The sequence below is a fragment of the Macaca thibetana genome, chromosome 11, assembly GCF_024542745.1.
Source record: "Macaca thibetana thibetana isolate TM-01 chromosome 11, ASM2454274v1, whole genome shotgun sequence".
NCBI lineage: Eukaryota > Metazoa > Chordata > Mammalia > Primates > Cercopithecidae > Macaca > Macaca thibetana.
Window position 1 is genome coordinate 41,110,785 of NC_065588.1, and position 19,237 is coordinate 41,130,021.

A 19,237-nucleotide genomic window follows, 5' to 3' on the forward strand; every position below is an offset into this window, starting at 1 on the left:
ATTCTAGCAGCCTGGATAAGAGATAAGGGTATCTCAGAGAAGGGAACAAGCTATGACAAAATGGACAGATTCAAAGGTTGTGCAAGTGGTTCAAAAAATGTCCAGAAGATTGTAATTGTGATGGATTAGATGTGGAAGAGTGAAGGATAAGGACAAGCTTTCTGGCTCATGCTGCTGGGTGATTTGTGTGTTCTTTTTTTTAATAAAGAATTAGAAGAGAATGAGGTAGTAGGGGATGGGTAAAAGAATTTAGTTTTGACCATGTTGAGTTTAGGCTCCAATGAGACATCCACATGCTGATGTTGAGTAGTCAGTGTCACAGATGAGTGTGGATCTTGGCAGAGATGCCTGGAGCAGAGACATGGATGTTAGGAATCATCTATCTAGAGATGGTAATTGAAGCCTTGGGCATTGATGAAAGTACTCAGGGAGAAGAGAAAAAAGTCTTGGACTATGTCTTGAGAAAGCAAAGTACTTGGATATAGCCTTATTTCTTTTTTTTTTTTTTTTTTTTTTTTTTTGAGACGGAGGCTCGCTCTGTCACCCAGGCTGGAGTGCAGTGGCCCGATCTTAGCTCACTGCAAGTTCCAACTCCCGGGTTCACGCCATTCTCCTGCCTCAGCCACCCAAGTAGCTGGGACTACAGGTGCCCACCACCACTCCCGGCTAATTTTTTGTATTTTTAGTAGAGACGGGGTTTCACCGTGTTAGCCAGGATGGTCTCGATCTCCTGACCTCGTGATCCGCCCCCCTCGGCCTCCTAAAAGTGCTGGGATTACAGGCGTGAGCCACCGCACCGGGCCTTGTAGTCTTAATTTCTTTGCATCTAGAGGGTTTTGTTTTTTTAAATAAACTTTCTAACCCTAACCTCTCCATGACCTAATTGTTTTCTTTTTAAAATTAAACACATACTGAAAAATACCAAATCTTCTGAGTTTTATGTTTAATTTTGAGATCCCGAATTCCAGTTAGTGTGGATTATAAAATTTATTCCTTTAGATATACATAAATGGTAAACGTATAGCAATTAAATCACTTGGCATTTATTCTTCACATTCGTCAACTTCATGTAAGTTTTAGATTAATATTCCCCATACAGGAAATCAACTTGCCTTCCAACATTCAAGCTTCCTGTACAAATATCTACATACAAACCCAGGAAAAGTCACCAGGTTGAACTCTAATTTATTTTATTTTATTTTATTTTATTTTTTGAGACATGGTCTCACTCTGTCACCCAGACTGGAGTGCAGTGAGTGGCACAATTTCATCTCACTGCAACCTCTGCCGCCCAGGCTCAAGCAATTATCCTGCCCCAGCCTCCCAAGTAGCTGGGATTACAGGCACATGCCACAACCACCCAGCTAATTTTTGTATTTTCAGTAGAGATGGAGTTTTACCATGTCGGCCAGGCTGGTCTTGAACTCCTGACCTCAAATGATCCAGCCACCTCGGGCTCCAGAAGTGCTGGGATTACAGGCGTGAGCCACCGCACCAGGCCTGAACTCTCATTTCTTTCTCAAGTTTAAACTACCCTCTCATTTCCTGATAGGACTTTGTATTACTGAGAACAAAGGCCTCAAGAAAATTGATTTCATGGGATACCTTCCTGCAATATTTGAATACATATAAAAATCCCTATCAAAAGCTAAGATAGAAAACTATGTACCTTTATTTTCAATCTAAAGTGATTTTTATATCCTGGAAAGTAAGTATAAGCACAATATTTACTGTAAAAAAAAATGCACTAAGCATTTTGTTGATATAAAATTTAATGAGTCCATAACTATGCAAACATTGTCATTGGGAGTGAAGGACATATAGGTTCTATGTGTCCTTGCCTATCTTCTAGAAAAGAGGCAAGAAACAGCCATGACTTAATAACATGACCAATTCACAGAACTACCCTCAGGCCCTATGAGTGTGAAAACACATGCAGGACGCAAAAAACTCATACAGAGTTTTATTTCCAGAAGCTCTTTTTTGAAATAGCCAATACTAGAGAATATTTATGAAATCCAATTTCTACTTAATGCAGATAATTAAGCAGGTAATAAGGGATGGGTGAAAGAGTTGCAACTTGCAACTTGCCTACAACTCTTTTCAGACTGCAAATTTTCAGATGTCTTACAAAACAAAAACTTATTTTAACCAACCAATCTTTGAAGAATTTTACATCTTACTATAACATATACTTATTCTGTTCCTTTCCATCATCCTGACTCAACAATTGGTCATAACATTAACACTTTCTCTCCTGTATTCTCCTTACTATTTTCTCTCCTGTATGCTACTATTTATACAATTAACTTATCAGTGTTGATCACATAAAATTGTATACATTTTGGCACTATAAGGCTTTTCAGAAGTCATTTGGTTCCATTTTATTTTCATAGGTGAAGAAACAAGTTCAAGTGCATTAAATGACTTCCCTTAAAACACACACAAATACGGCAGCAAAGTACATAATTTAATTTTTACTTTTCTTTAGTTCAAACCAGCATGCTACTATTTATAAGTAATAATTTAGCTTTTTGTATTTTGGAGGGAAAATTGTCTATCATTATACACAACTTTTACCCCCCTACAAGTAAGCTTCCCTTTATTAAACATGAATCAACTTCCCAACTACCTTTGAAAGACTCTTGACATCCCATAACATAGTAAAACTCTTGTAAAATGTTATCAGTGCACTTCAGTTCAGACCTTTCCTTCTCTCTGTCTCCATATGAAGATATTTAGTCATATTTAGAATATTCCTTTACCCCATGGTAAAATAAAATCTTTATTTTTCTGATAAGTTTGTCTTTATTCGTCCTTAATTCATAATATCAAGTATATTAAGGGCAAATCCCAAGTCCGTAACTCCTTATCACAAAATAGGGATTTGGCTCCCATTGTAGAAATCTCATGGAATAAAAGGATTTGTAAATACCAAAATTTCTAAAAATAGATTACAAACATACTTTTCATCTCCTCTTGGAGTTTATCATATTTGCTTCTTGTTTCTCAAAGTGACCTCTGGAAATACTGCAATCTTCAATTAGTAAGCAAGGAAAGGTTTTCCTGCTTTAACAAAGTAATTTGAGAAATGAGTTTCAAAGACAACCTGATAGAATGTCACTATGGACACAAGGAGGGAAGGGAATTTCTTAGTTAAGTATACCTCAACATCCAGAATCTCTGGTTATACAGTTATATAGCAGGAGGATTGGAAATATATTTAAGACTTTCTCATGTTCTCATTGCAAATTGATTAAAATCCAAACTCCCTAAGTCCTAGAAGACACACTGACACCCTCTCAACACTGACCAACTCCAGCCCCATCATAGACCACTTTTTCGCTCCTACCTATCTGCCACTGTGCCTTTTGAAAATTACATAAGTGGCCGGGCGCGGTGGCTCAAGCCTGTAATCCCAGCACTTTGGGAGGCCGAGGCGGGCGGATCACGAGGTCAGGAGATCGAGACCATCCTGGCTAACACGGTGAAACCCCGTCTCTACTAAAAATACAAAAAGAAATTAGCCGGGCGTGGTGGCGGGCGCCTGTAGTCCCAGCTACTCCGGAGGCTGAGGCAGGAGAATGGCGTGAACCCGGGAGGCGGAGCTTGCAGTGAGCCGAGATCGCGCCACTGCACTCCAGTCTGGGCGACAGAGCAAGACTCCGTCTCAAAAAAAAAAAAAAAAAAAAAGAAAATTACATAAGCAGTTATAAGAAATAATACAGATAGAATCTATATGTCCTTCACTCCCAATGACAACGTTTGCATAATTATGAACTCATTAAATTTTATATCAACAAAGTGCTTAGTGCATATTTTATAGTAAATATTGCACTTGTACGTACTTTCCAGTGTATAAAATGACTTTAGATTGAAAATAGAGGTACATAGTTTTATATCTTAGCTTTTGATAGGATTTTTATGTATATTCAAATATTTCAGAAAGGTATTCCATGAAACCAATTTTCTTTAACTCAGTAGCAACTAAAGTTTTCAATTGTGCACCACTGTTAATAAAGAAAATATAAAATGCATATATGTGCTAGAGAGTTAATAGGTAAATTACAAACATAAAATAGAAAAATGAGGAGATTGAGTAAATTAACATATTTAGAGAATATTGTTTGTTTATTGTAAAAAATGATTTGAATTTCACTAAAAATATTATCTTATGCTTTTTAATACATTTACTTTTATTTGAAAGTTTTATTTTATTCCTTTGAAATAAACCAGTTCAAACATGAAAACAAGAAAAAGAAAGGAAATTACAAAGCACATCCAACTGCAACAGCTTTGCTTTAGCTTTTCCCAATGCCTAGAATATTCTTATCCTTGATTTTCACACAGCAGAGTGGCCTTCCTTGACCATCCTATCTATACACACCCACCTCAGCTCTCTCCAATTAGCCTGCAGGGCATTTGTAACTATCTGCAATTATTGCTATTTTTCAAGTTTGTTTGTCAACTTTTCCCACTAGATCGTAAAATAGATGAAAGAAAACACCATAATTGAATTTACTACTGAGTCCCGAGGCACATACATCAATGCCTAGCACATAGTTGATGTTCAATTAATAAGCATTAAATAAATACAAAGTTGACATTGGTCAAATGCTTCATTTGCCTTTTATTCACTACATTTATTGTCTATTTGCTAAGCATTACCTAACAATAACATTTTTAAATAGAATTCTTCAAATACCTAAGATCAGGAGGAAATCCAAATCCTAAAATTATAAAACTGTAGTATTGATCTTGAGCTTAGAAATCATCTAGAGAAGCTTCTTTGCCTTACCAGGGGAGGAAACTAAGAAACAGAGATAATAGCGACTTGTCCAAGATAATGCGAGGTTTTTATTGTTTCTAGGAAAGAAGCTGCCCAGTCAGATCCTGAATGGAATATTTAAAGCACTGACATAAGAAGTTTGGTTCTCACCAATGAAGTTAACTTTACAACTATAAATTTAAGAATGATTATTACTATAATTACTATTATTACCACTCCTATTAGAATGCTGTGTGGATGTGACTTAACAGTTTGATTACTATCTATGTGAATAACTATGTAGAAAACCCACACCAAGTCCTTTAAACACCAAACACTTTGATCAATACTGTCACCCAAATAATTTAAGTTCCATCGACTCTATTGATTGACAGATTATCACTTGCTCAAACAGGCTGACAATAAAATGCAAGGACTGCAGTCTAAAATGATTTAATCATCAGTACCGTAAAAGACATACACACTGAGGCAAACACGTTGAATTGATTATTTAATTTTGCGTGTAAGTTAAGGCTTGCAGTACCTCACACAATGCCTGTAACAGAGGGATCAATAAATACTGAATTAAATATGCTACTAAGTAACTGTTAAATGGCAGCTGGACAGATGGATAAATGACAGACTGAAGGAAAGAATCATTCAGTCAGTCGATTTGAATCATGAAACCTTCTGCCATTAGATGTGTGTTGCCCTACTTTGCCTGTCTAATTGTGCTTTGTGCAATTCTATGTACAGCCCAGTTGATCTTTCTGGCATCATTTGGTCAGTCAAAGAAAGCTTAGAGTTGAGGTTAATTTAGGATTGGAATAAGCCTTAAGAATTTGATTTCTCTATGAAGGCTTCACTTTACCCAAACTCATCTCCTTGGGATGACCACCTGCCCACTTTTTAAAGATATTCACAACTGTGCTTCCTTTAATAACTTTTCGGGACTTAGCAACAGAATATGTGGGAAATCTTCCCTAATAAATTACACAAAAAGCACTTCACCAGCAATTTTAGTTTATCAAGTATTTTTTAAACTCATTCTTTTCTTTTAAGAAGATCACAGCATTTTGGAATAGAAACATTGCATCTTTTGACTAAGTCTGTTGAGAGGTAATAAATTTGGTGGGTTTTAAGTATTTTTAAAGTTTTTACAGAGTTCACCCAGTAGAACCTAGGTGGGCTTGTACTTTACACATTGAAAAAGTGAGATGTGGGCAAGTTAGGGGGTAAGGAGGAGGAAATCAGAGCTTCCCTTTTACCCCAGTAGCCCTTGTCTTAGCACTTTGCTGAGGAAACCCCTGGCTTGCAGTCAGTATCATGATAACTGGATAAGTCCCTTTGCAAAAGTCCTTATTATGCCTTACATAAACAGCACAATTAGAAAGCCTAAGCTACTTCTTACACATTACAAACAGAATATTTCATGCTAAAATTGGCAGACTTGACTAAAAGCTACCTGACATGGCAGTTACAAATACAATATACGTTAGTGGTTCAAAGTGCAGGCTCTGGAGTCACTAAGAACTTGCCTTTAGATCCCATGCCCCACTCACCAGCTGTCTGAACCCTCATAAATTATTAAATTTCTCTAAGTATCAGTATCTTCATCTGTGAACGCAGAATAATGCTACCTGCTCCATACAACTACTGTATGAATTAAATAAAGGCATGATGTGCTTGACACATAGTAGGCTTTCAAAAACACAATTAGTAGTAGTGGTAATAAGTGTATATATGGCTTAACTACTTAAAGCACCAACTAAAAGCACAAACATATCTGCTAATGTACATTCAGAGCTTTTAAACTTAAGCATGGCTTTTCCACCCACTCACCACTATAAGATCAAAATTGAGAGAAATAGATAAAAATGAACTACAACCTGTCTTCTCTTGCGAGAGTTTTCTAATTAGCACACTAACTAATTCACTCCTTACAAATGTGCAATTCGTAAACACAAACTGTTGTCTCAGACACTGATAACTTAAGTGATTTTGTGAACGTAAATGCATTACAAATTCATTTTAATTAGACATAATTAAGAATTACACACACTAATTTATTTGTTTTCTCTTGATGCTTGGGCTTTTTATTTAATAAATTTCTGATTCTAACAAGGAGACTGTGTTAGGGCATTAATTAAAATCTTTAGTATTTGGGGTCAATATGTAATTTTTATTAAACTTACCAGTATGATCAAAGAGAAACTTAAAAATAATTCACTGCCAAAATATTTTAAATACAAATCTTCCGAACTTATTTTAAGCAATGTTTGTTTTTTGAAAGGAAAAAATAAAATTTTGTTTTCCTAGTAGATCCAATTAAAACTGCCCTTTGCAGATAAAAGGGCTCAAAATCATTACTATAAATGGATTTAAATGCAAATTTATCTGGGAACTTTGGGAAGTCTTAACATCAAAAGGATACAACTAAAAAATATTTAGAACAAAACTGAGATGCAAATTAAACACTAAAATATGTACTAAAAAGAAATCAGCCCCATATCTAATATGTTTTTCTGCACAAGACTAAACAAATTGAATTTTTTAAAACAGAATTTAGCAGAAGACCCTCCTGTAAGATCAGACGGACACAGGTAATGCTGGTATTGCTGGGCTATCATAAAGAAGTGGACTGAGCCCTATGCAAGAGCTTTAAAAATTATTACAAAAGACATAGAAATATCCAGTGAATTAAGCAGTTCAGATGTTGAACACCCAAAGTAGTACTAAAAAACATTAAAATTCTATCCATAAGCTTTAAAAAATAATTTCTAATTCATAGCATATAAACAAAGGGTAGACTATGTTTATTTAAAAAACTGCCCAAAAAAATCCTATACACATAATTTGTACACATAATTTGTTGTGTACTAATTCCTGTTATTGACCCTTCTATGGCTATTACCATGGACTTCTCTAAAATATGTAGTAAATCAGGCCTATTATGAAGTGACAGCCTTACATTCCTTCTTATATGTCACTTTTATATGTAAAGAAAGGAAGGGGAGGATACTTTTAAAAATAAAACCCTGAGCTTCTAGATTCCAAATAATTGGAAGAACTACAGCGCCATCTTGTGGAATAAAGTAACTAATTAGTTAAATGCTTCGATTCTGTTAGGAAAAAAATTGAATTTCTTGGCCATCAACTTCAATTTCTTTTAATGATCTGTTATTTTACAACATTTTAGTCTGGAACATCTGTCAAACAGAAAAAAACCTCTATTATGCTAGAACACTAACATACATAATACAGCAACCAGGCGATTTATGGCCGACTATATCATAGATAAAGAAAAATACAATGTTAATATTATATGTTGCCCTGGAACCAAAGAAAGAATCTGGAAGTTTTGGCTTTTGTGTCCTTTTTCAAAAATTGAAAGGCAATAAGAAAACTCTTAATGTGGCTGAGGTGCAGTTTCTCAATATTTATTAAAGAAGCATATCCTTTAATATCCATAATCAGAAAGAAGGAAGTAAGTCAAGGAGGTTTGGGAGGAAATAAGGTTGTGTAGTTGGAATCAGAATGTTCTTATTTATTTCTTCTTAGTTCAATTAATAAAATTTACTGAGAGGCTACAATGTGCCAAGCACTTGGTAGGCCCTAGAAGTAAAAAAAATGAATATATATAGCCCCTCCCTCAAGACAGGTATAAACTAGTAAAGTATACAGATCACTTCAAGGCAGAGGAAATGCCCAGGAAGGCCATGGGGGCCTGATACAGTTTGGATACTTGTCCTCTACAAGCTTCATATTAAAATTTGATCCCAATGTTGAAGGTAGGGCCTAATGGGAGGTGTTTGGATCATGGGGGCAGATCCCTCAATAATAGATTGATGTCCTCCCTCCAGAATGAGTGAATTCTTACTCTATTAGTTCCTCCAAGAGCTTGTTGTTTAAAAGAGCCTGGCACCACCCCCAACCCTTGCTTTCTCTCTCGCCATGTGATCTCTGCACACACAGGCTCCCCTTTATTTTTCACCATGAATGGAAGCATCCTAATGCCCTCGCCAGATGCCCAATCTTGAACCAGCTATCACAATAGTGAGCCAAATAAACCTTTTCTTCTTTATAAATTATTCAGCCTCAGGTATTCCTTTATAGCAACCCAAAATGGATGAAGATAGGGTACCTACATCAGTCTGGGAATTCATGGCAGAAAGCTGAACAAAATCTTGAGGGGTAAGAGAAAGGGGAGAATATTTTTCACTCATTTTCCCAAATCAGTGGGTAAAAATCAAATGGTGAAACCCTGGGTGACTCTCATACTACAATATACTTTTCTTTTCTTTCTTTCTTTCTTTTCCATTTTTTAACTTTTATTTGAGGTCACGGTTACATGAACAGATTTGTTATATAGGTAAATTGCATGTCACAAGGGTTTGGTATACAGATTATGTCATAACCCAGGTAATAAGCATAGTATATGATAGGTAGTATTTTGATCCTCTCTCTCCTCCCAGTCTCCACCCTCAAATAGGCCCTAATATCTGTGGTTCCCTTCTTTGTGTCCATGTGTACTCAATGTTTAGTCCCCGCTTATCAGTGAGAACATATGATATTTAATTTTCTGCTCCTGCAATAGTTCACTTAGGATAATGGCCTCTAGCTCCATCCATGTTGCTGCAAAGGACATAATCTCATTCTTTTTATGGCTGAGTAGTATTCCATGGTGTATATGTACCACATTTTCTCTATCCAGTCTACCACTGATGGGCATTTAGGTTCATTCCACGACTTTGCTATTTTAAATAGTGCCCAACATATTTCTCAAAGTACACTCCAGACAACTATGCATCCCATACAAACTAAAAAAAGCACAGAGTACAGAATGACCCTTTGGTAGAATTAAACATCCTCTCCTGTGCTCCCACAACGTTTGGTTCACAACCTAATATGAAACTCCTTGTGAATAAATATTAATCATTATTTATCTGGTTGCTTCTCCTAAAAGATCATGATCTCTTAAAAATCAAAACTATCTTACTCATCCTTCTATACTTAACCCCAACCACCTGCAAGTTCAGCAATCAACACATTTGTTGAATTGAATCAATTATATTTTACAGTAGTGTTTAGCCAAAATAATAAGTTCATGAATAAGAATCATAGAGGTAGCAGACCAGCACTGACAACAGTGTTACTGATTTATTTCTAAGGTTGTCACTTACCAAGCTCTTGTTTTGCGGTTTTTCAGTCCTGGATCTATTTTTATAAAATCTCCTGATAAAACAACGGCAACAGATAAAAGAAAAATTGTCTCCATCTTATATCTATGTTTTTATTTGTAGGTAGAAACTTGGTGTGATTTTTTTTCTAAAAAAAAAAAAAAAATCTTTCTTTAAATAAAAATCTAAAGAGGCAGCTTGCTAACATGGTAGAGACCAAAAAAGAATAAAGGGAGAAAAATTACGATTTCCCAGAAAGATGACTTAAATCTCCCAGCGTGGTGCATTTGCTCTCAATTCCCTCCTCTTTGCTTCTGACCTCTCAACTTGTTTGTTTGTTTCTCGAGACAGGGCCTCACTCTGTTGCCCAGGCTGGAATGCAGTGGTGTGATCTTGGCTCACTGCAACCTCCGCCTCCCAGGTTCAAGTGATTCTCCTGCCTCAGCCTCCTGAGTAGCTGGGATTACAGGCACGCACCCCCACGCATGGCTATTTTTTGTATTTTTAGTAAAGACAGGGTTTCACCATGTTGGCCAGGCTGTTGACGAACTCCTGACCTCATGTGATCCCCCCGCCTCGACTTCCCAAAGTGCTGGGATTACAGGTATGAGATACCATGCTCGGCCCTCTCTCAACTGTTAGCTCCCACTCACACCCCTCCCTTGACTTTATTTTTTACCTAAAACATTAACACCTGATTGCGGAAGAGGTTGTAGCAAACACAGACGGAGAATTTGTTATAAATCATTAACAAAGAACCATTTGAAATCCCATTTCTGTTATGACTTTTACTTTTTTGGACATCTTTAGGCACTTACCTCAAAATATTATCAAAGTGTTTGGCTGCATAAAGAAACCAAAATGCCAACTTTTAAACAACAAATGGATGTAAAGCTCTCTAAAGAAACCAATGTTAAATAAAAAGTTCAAAATGTCCTATACTTGCTGTGTGCTTAAATGCTGAAAAAGGAAATGTATGCAGGAAAAAACTATTTTGTATGATTGTGCCATATGTATACAGATCAAGAGTCTAATTCACAGCAACTCTATTTTTAGGTGAGGACCAACAGTTTTATAAACTGGTTTAGAAAGAAGAAATGCTTCAGCAGTCACTAGATAAGAGGGAAAAGCTTGATGTGAAATAATTCTTTTAGTTCTCTGTAGGGTCAAGGATTCAAGTATCACATACAAAATGCAATGCTGACGTGGGGGAAGTCACTATAACATACTGCAAGTCTCTCTAATTTAAATGCCATTCAGACTTGTACTCATGGAATACAAAGTGCTTCTTTTAAAGCTTGTATTACAATCAATTTCTTAGCTCCTACTTTGGATTAAACAAGATAGTTACACAAGAGATCTAGGAGTAGTATCTGACACTTAACAGTTTCCTTTCCTTTTCCTTTGGAGGTAAGAGGACTGTGAGAACGTTTCTAATTTCTATGGAAAAATGATTAAACCTCTTTGAAACTTGGTTTCTTCCTGTGGAGGATGATAACACCACTTCATCAAGTCATTGTAAGGGATAAAACTTACAGCTGATAGAGTTAATTGTAAGTAGTTGCTCAAAATAAAGTAGCCATCATTATTAGCACTATATTTTTAGAGTGGTTTGGTATAAACTGCATATCCAAACTTCTAACCTTTACAATATTCACCAAAACTCAAATCTAAATAGACAAAGTATGCCCAAATTTTGGTGTTATATAGAAAAACCTCTAAGGTGGTTAAGCGACTTTATTATGGTATTTTAATATCATGAGTTTTCTCAAAGTGTAAGCTTTGAAATTTTAATAATGAAACATAATTATCCATCTATATTCTAGTTAGTTCTTCATCAAAAATGGTTTTCCAAGAAGAAAATCGAATTGTACCAACGCAAAAATCCTAATAATGACTGGCTGGAAAATCTGAAATCTTTTTTTTTTTTTTTTTTTGAAAAATCTGAAATCTTATTGAAAAAGACAAAAATAAGTTCTTTAGCAGCTCTGAGGTAATTAAGTTGAAAATGCCAAGGAAAATTGTATTTTTGTGGTTGTTATTTTATTACCCTTTCCAGCAATTTTCCACTTGAATATCTTTTAAATGTGTAATTTAGCCACACTTTATTCTTTACTGTATATCAATATGGGAGGCAAATAATAGAAGACCTGGAACCACCAAGAATTCTGGTTCTAGTTCTTGTATTGATTTAGCTCTTGATTTTCCATATTTAAATTAGGATAATAACCTGACCAGTTTCAGAACCATGTTGTCATGACCTCTTCTACTTTTCCTTTGAGTCTCCCCATCCCCTTTCCACCACTGCCAGTCCCCAAAATACTATGGAACTGAATTTATCATAAGTAAATTCTTCAATTAAATTATCTGATATAAAGTAGTATTTGGCATAAAAATGATCATAAATGTTTTCCCCCTGCCTACAAATAATGCTTTTTCCCTTTTCTCAACAGTTCTAATTGCCTCTTATGAAACCTATGAAATTAAAATCAGGAGAACCTGATTTTAGTAATTCCAATCATTTCAGCAAACCCAAGAGAGTCAAGGACTGAGCTCTGGAACATTCTATTACTTAAAAGTCAATATTTAAAGATTCAAAGGTGAATCCAATCAAGGAAGCTTGATTCGATTTGTCATGAGGATATGGGCTGAGACCGTGGAGACATTAAGGTTGGCTGTAAAGGGTGGTCAATAAATTGGTAGCTATAGGGGATATAAAAGCGAAGAAGGGTTCTATTCTCCCTTGATTAATATTACAACACATCACAGCAGAGAGATATAGTGATTATGCCAGACAGAACAGAAATAATTATGTCAGCAAATTCTTGAGAAGGTGAAAAGAGATGGAATCCAGTGCACACGTAAAGGGATTGTTTTAAAATGGGGACAGAGACCCTTCCTCTGTAATAGAAAGATTCGGATGTGAGAGACTAAGTGGTGGGAAAATAACGTTATCTTCTGATTGCTTCTGTTTGCTCAGCAAGATAAGAAGCAAAGTCATCAGCAGAGAGTGAAGAACAAGGAATAAAAGCTGGAAATTTGATAAGAAAAAGTGTGACACAGTACCCTCAGAGAGGGAAAAAATAATTCAATGAGAAAATGGAAACTGTGGTTGACAACTGCAGAGAGGCACTAAGGACCCACTTGAGACACAGCCATGAAAATTAAGAGAGATCAGTCAGCTACGTTAGATGTTCCTCTCCAACCATTAACTGCAAGCGTAAACATTTATTAAATGTTTATTATGTACCAAGCACTATTCTAAACACTTTATTTTCATATTACTTCATATTAATACATTTGAGCCCACAACAACTCCATTAGATAGGTATACATGAGGAAACTGAGGCACAGAGCTGTTAAGAAACTTACTCAAGTCACATGGCTAGTAAATGTTCTACTCAGGATTCAAGGAGCATGCGTCCGGAGCCCACATCCTTAATCACTAAACTATGTGACATTTCCGCAAGTGCTTGGGATTAACCAGTATTGATGTTCTGTCATTTGAGTAAGGCAGAGAGTGAGGCAAAAAAGCTGGGGGCATTTACAAGTAATTAAGCAATGGAATCTAAGCTGGACAAGGAGGAAGTGAGGATAAAAGAGGGCAGTGGAAACTAAAAATTGTAATAGTAAATGGATTAGAAGCCCCAGAGTAGTCCAAAATTGTCATAGATGCAGGTAGCTGAAAACAGAAGAAGGGGTGTTTGGTGACTGGATGTTAGAAGATGAAATTTTGAGTATGGTACAGTTATTCACAACAACATAGTATAAAGTTTTACCATGATGATTGGCAGCTAAAGTCAGGGGGTGAGATGAGGCATGAAAAGATTGTAATGGAAAAGGTCACGGGGCCATGCGCGGTGGCTCACCCCTGTAATCCCAAAGCTTTGGGAGGCTGAGGTGGGCCAATCACCTGAGGTCAGGAGTTCGAGACCAGCCTGGCCAAATGGTGAAACCCCACCCCTATTAAAAATGCAAAAAAATTAGACAGGCGTGGTGGCCCACGCCTGTAATCCCAGCTACCTGGGAGACTGAGGCAGAAGAATCACTTGAACCCGGGAGATGGGTTGCAGTGAGCCAAGATGACCCCACTGCACTCCAGCCTGGGCAACAGAGTGAGACTCTGTCGAAAGAAAGAAAGACAAAGAGAAAGAGAGAGAGAAAAAGAAGAAAAAGAAAGAAAGAAAGAAAGAAAGAAAGAAAGAAAGAAAGAAAGAAAGAAAGAAAGAAAGAAAGAAAAAAGAAAGAAAAAAGAAAGAAAGAAAGAAAGAAAGAAAGAAAGAGAGAGAGAGAGAGAGAGAGGGAGGGAGGGAGGGAGGGAGGGAGGGAGGAAGGAAAGGAAGGAAGGAAGGAAGGAGAGAGAGAGAAAGAAAGAAAAGAAAAGGTCAAGAGACTTAAAAAAAGTCTGTTGAATGCATATATACACACCAAAGGTAGTCATGGAAAGAAAGAAATAAGTCAGGTGTTAACATCTTCACCAAATGAGGAGCTTTGTAGATTACTACAGGATGGAAGGATGAGCATAGTTCCGCGGCTTTGCTCCAAATAGATGTTCCGACTCTTCCCAATTTACTGATAACTTTCTTGGTTTTAACACTGAAAGTCCCACATTCTGAGCCTCCATAAGCTAGGGATTTTGAGAGATGAAGAAAAATGAGACATTTTCTGGATATGGCAATGAAAAGATTATACCTGCTCTATCTCCAGGCTTTGTGAGATATGGATGTCATGAATTTTAACTCTAAAAAACTGTCATGTGGTAGGTACTACTATTATATCTTTAATTCCTCTTTTCAGAGTAGAATGCTTTGTTAACATTAGCTGATTAGTTTGAAGCAAATATTTCCAAAGCGTTTTCCTCACATTTTGTGCTACCTTGATTCCTAAAGGGTAATGATTATGTTTCTTGTCTCACTAAACCTAATATGCTCTAAAAGCTATAGCTAATTCTTTTTTTACCAATAAGTATTGTAAATACTTGAATACACCCAATAGGAAAAAATCACTCAGGTAAGAAAGTCTTTTCTCACAGAAAAAGTGTTGGCACTCGGGAAGGGATAGGCTTGGTACTGCACTATCATCCTGTAACGAGAAATACTCTGCCACAGAAGGGTCCACATCTTCCACTCCACTAATTCAAAGACTTCTGGGTCTAGAGTATGGAGGGAGAATCACAGTATTTCATAGGCAGGAGTAACCTTAAAGATACTTTAGAAGTTATTTAGGAGTCATGGAAACCATCTTATTTGATTTAAACCCTTATGGAGACTCTTCACTCAGGTTATGCATTAAAAGTAGTTTCTGTGTATTTCCATATTCACATGGCAGCAAATGCTGTATGACATTTTTCCATTTCTTAAGCTGGACATTTACAAAATGTGTGACATATTAAGTGATTTCAAAATAACACGTGCAAAGAAAAAGGCTGAAAAAATACACAAAAGATTCACTAAAAAATTATCCAGAAGGTGCAATGAGACCATCAGGCTAGTCTAAGCCATCTTCCAGGTCTTTCCTGCCTTGTAACCATACCCTTCTCTCTCCTTCCTCTTATCACTAAACTTCTCAAAATCAAAGTCTATATTTTTTTAACTCCAAATCACATCTTGGATTGAACCTGACTTCAGCCCACACTCTCTTAGGAGGTTACCAAATGACTACTTACCTAGTCATTTATGAGAAAATCCCAATTTCCTATCCTTTTATTATTTTCACCATATTCAGAATGAACTATGTAACTAAATGTGAATGATTTTTACACGTGTTAGTCTCGCGCAAGTTTATAATCCAGAAAAAAAAAAAAAAAAGATTTAATGTGCCACACATCCTAAGTTCAGGTTTAAATGCCCAGCTCTCTAAACTCAGTTTCCATCCCTCCTTGAAATTTCAGCAATGTTTCAAACCATTTGCTATCTCTTCTCCCTGAAATGATCGAACTCCTGCCCATTTTTTTAAAAATCTCTTATCTTATTCTCCTATTAAGTTATTTTGTTACTTTCCACTTCCAAAATTAGTTCATTATTTTTCATATAATTCTTGAACTTTTAGCAACACAATGATACCTCTCTTTTTAATATACTCTTGCCCTTAATAGTTTTTCTGAATGTTCTTTCTTTGGTCACTTAGTGGCTTCTTTTCTTCCTCCAGGCTCCAAAGACCAGTAATCCCTAAAAACCTACACTTGCACTTTCCCTCCCTTCTTTCTACAAGGCTGATGTTTATTAGTAAACTGTCCATTCTCATGATTTCAAGGACCATTCCTAAACAGAATGTACTTCAAAACCTAACATTTTGAGAATTCTTTCCTGCAGTTCCAACCCATTGCTAAACATCTCCACCTGGATGCCTTACAGTCACCTCACACTCCAACGAAAATCACACTCATCTTCCTAACCAAAACAAGTTATTCTCCTGATTTCTCTAATTCTGATTAAAGAAGTCACCAATCTCATGGTCACCCAAACTTAAAACCTCTGTTTTTAATCCACTTTAGTCAGTTAGAATGGTTAACTTTTTCTATCTCCACCCTAGGTCTGACAATCATCGCCTCTTCTTCACGTCTACAATTATAATACAATGGCTTCTTAATTGCCTCTTTGTCTCTGTTTTTTTTTTCCAGTCTGTCCAGGATATTACTTCCAAGGAAATATTCTAAAACCCAGTATTATGACATTTCGTATCCAGTAACCTTTAGCAGCCTCCTACCACATAGCAATCTAAAGTCAAACTACCTAACCTGGCAACCAAACCCTTCTAAGCTGCTTGTATTTCTCTGGTGATACTTACCTTACAATAGAGTCAAACCTCTTAGATTCTAAAATCAGAAATGAGAAAATCATAAATAATCAAAATTACCCTGGAAAAGTCCTTTGGGCACTCCCCTGGAGACCGCGAGTTGGTTTAGCACAGCCAGTTTTTCCTCCAGCATTGGAACAGATTCCTGTTTCTTTGGTTGAGCACCAGATGAAGCAGTTGGCTTGCTTTTAGGGTACATTTTATATGAAAAATGCATATATATATCTCTCTCTCTTTAAAAACTAGAATCACTCAGCTCGGTGATATACTTGCACTTCAGAACAGAGACAAACTGAGGAAACTACAGATTTGCATCTCCATTGTCATGCTCACTCCAGGCAATCATTAAAAGGAATGATGGGCAGTATTGTCAACATTATTTAAATTGGTAATTTTCTCTTTTTTATTAGATTGTTAGTTTGCTTTTGTTTTGCTGAGATGATGGGATTTCAACTGTTAAGTCTTCATTAAAAGTTATTTAGAAACTTGCCTTTACTCTTCCCCTTGAACTTTAGGGATACAAATCATGTCATATTCCTATTTTCGTTTTATACAGCACTTGACACTGTAATGAGTTACCCTGTAAGTATTTTCTCAACAAATCAAATTTGCTTTGATTTGTTTATAATAATTAAGTGGTGTTCAATAGAATATGTCTGATGAAAGTGTTATTTCCTATTTTATTAATATCTGTGTCTTTTCCCATGAAAACATATTGACAAAGTTTTTTCTATTGCAATTATTTTAAGGCAACAACTATTTTTAAAATATGTTGCTCTATTTTAAATATAATACTAAAACAATATCAATAAATTCCAGTAGAGGCTATGAAATAGATATATACTTGGTATCTATATTTAATAACCAAAATACACATGTTAAAATATTTGTATATTTCAATACAGATGCCACATATTTATATTCAAAAATAATTAATCTACAGTTGTTATTCAAATTAATAACAAGGGGCCAGGCACGGTGGCTCATGCCTGTAATCCCAGTACTTTGGGAGGCTGAGGTGGGTGGATCACCTGAGGTCATCAGTTCCAGAGCACCCTAGCCAACATGGTGAAACCTCATCTCTACTAAAAATACAAAAATTAGCTGGGCATGGTGGCAGATGCCTGTAATCTCAGCTACTCGGGAGGCTGAGGCAGGAGAATCACTTGAACCCGGGAGGCAGAGGCTGCAGTGAACCGAGATCACACCACTGCACTCCAGCCTGGGAGACAGAGTGAGACTCCGTTTCAAAAAAATTAAGTAATAAAATAAAAAATAAATGAATAACAAGGAAATAACTGCTGTAATATGTCATCATGATTATATTAAATCACAAAAAAAACTGATAGCATTCCTGCATTAGACCGCATAGGATTTGCCAATGTCATTTAAATATATCTTATAAATAGAACGAAAAAAAAGGTCCCAGAAAAATTATAAATACAGTATCCCACGTAACTTAAGATTGTTACTAGAGTTATCTAAATATTTACTTTGGGGAAATATAAGATATCCAGAGCTGTTTCTGGGAGTTAATTTAAATAAGCCACCCTGTGCATTCTGAGGGACGTACAAAAATAAAGTTTGGACTTGCTGCCACATCCTCTAGATACCTGTTATATTATTCCTGAAATTTAGTGACAGAATCTACCCTGTAGTATCCAAGAGTGTACAATTGGCAGGTTTGAGAAGTCATCTTGAATTGGGGTGGTGCTAAGGGACATTCCCCCAGGAGCACCTAAAGGGAAGCTACGAAGGTGACTCTAGGTGGTGTCACACACCCTTGCTTCCCTGGGCAACATAAGCGGGGCTTTCAGAATGTTCCTGGGAACGTTGATCTCCGAGTGAAGGTTGGAGCTTCCTAGTGACCAGTAGGGAATCCGGAGCATCGTTGCGGCAGGCTGCCCTCTGGAGGCCATGGAAGGAAAGGGCTCCAGGGATGTTCTGAGGTTTACACGCTGAACACACCAAACAGCAATGGATGCTGACGCTAAAAGACTATTAATGGGCCGGGAGTGGTGGCTCACGCCTGTAATCCCAGCACTTTGGGAGGCCAAGGCGGGCGGATCACGAGGTCAACAGATCGAGACCATCCTGGCCAACATGGTGAAACCCTGTCTCTACTAAAAATACTAAAATTAGCTGGGCGTGGTGGCATGTGCCTGTAGTCCCAGCTACTCGGGAGGCTGAGGCAGGACAATCACTTGAACTTGGGAGGCGGAGGTTGCAGTCAGCCGAGATCGTGCCACTGCACTCCAGCCTGGCGACAGAACGAGACTGCATTGTCAAAAAACAAACAAATAAACAAACAATGTAGGGAACAGACCTCAGATATTTGGAGACAGATAAGAAGCCTTCTGGGTCACTGACGCCTGGCATGCTGATGCCCGGCATGCTGATAACCTTTCTACCTAGATTTCTAGTTTTTCACTCATGTCCAAAGAACTAGATCTCCCTGAAGAAGGAAAGATACATATCAGAATGAGGAAACAGA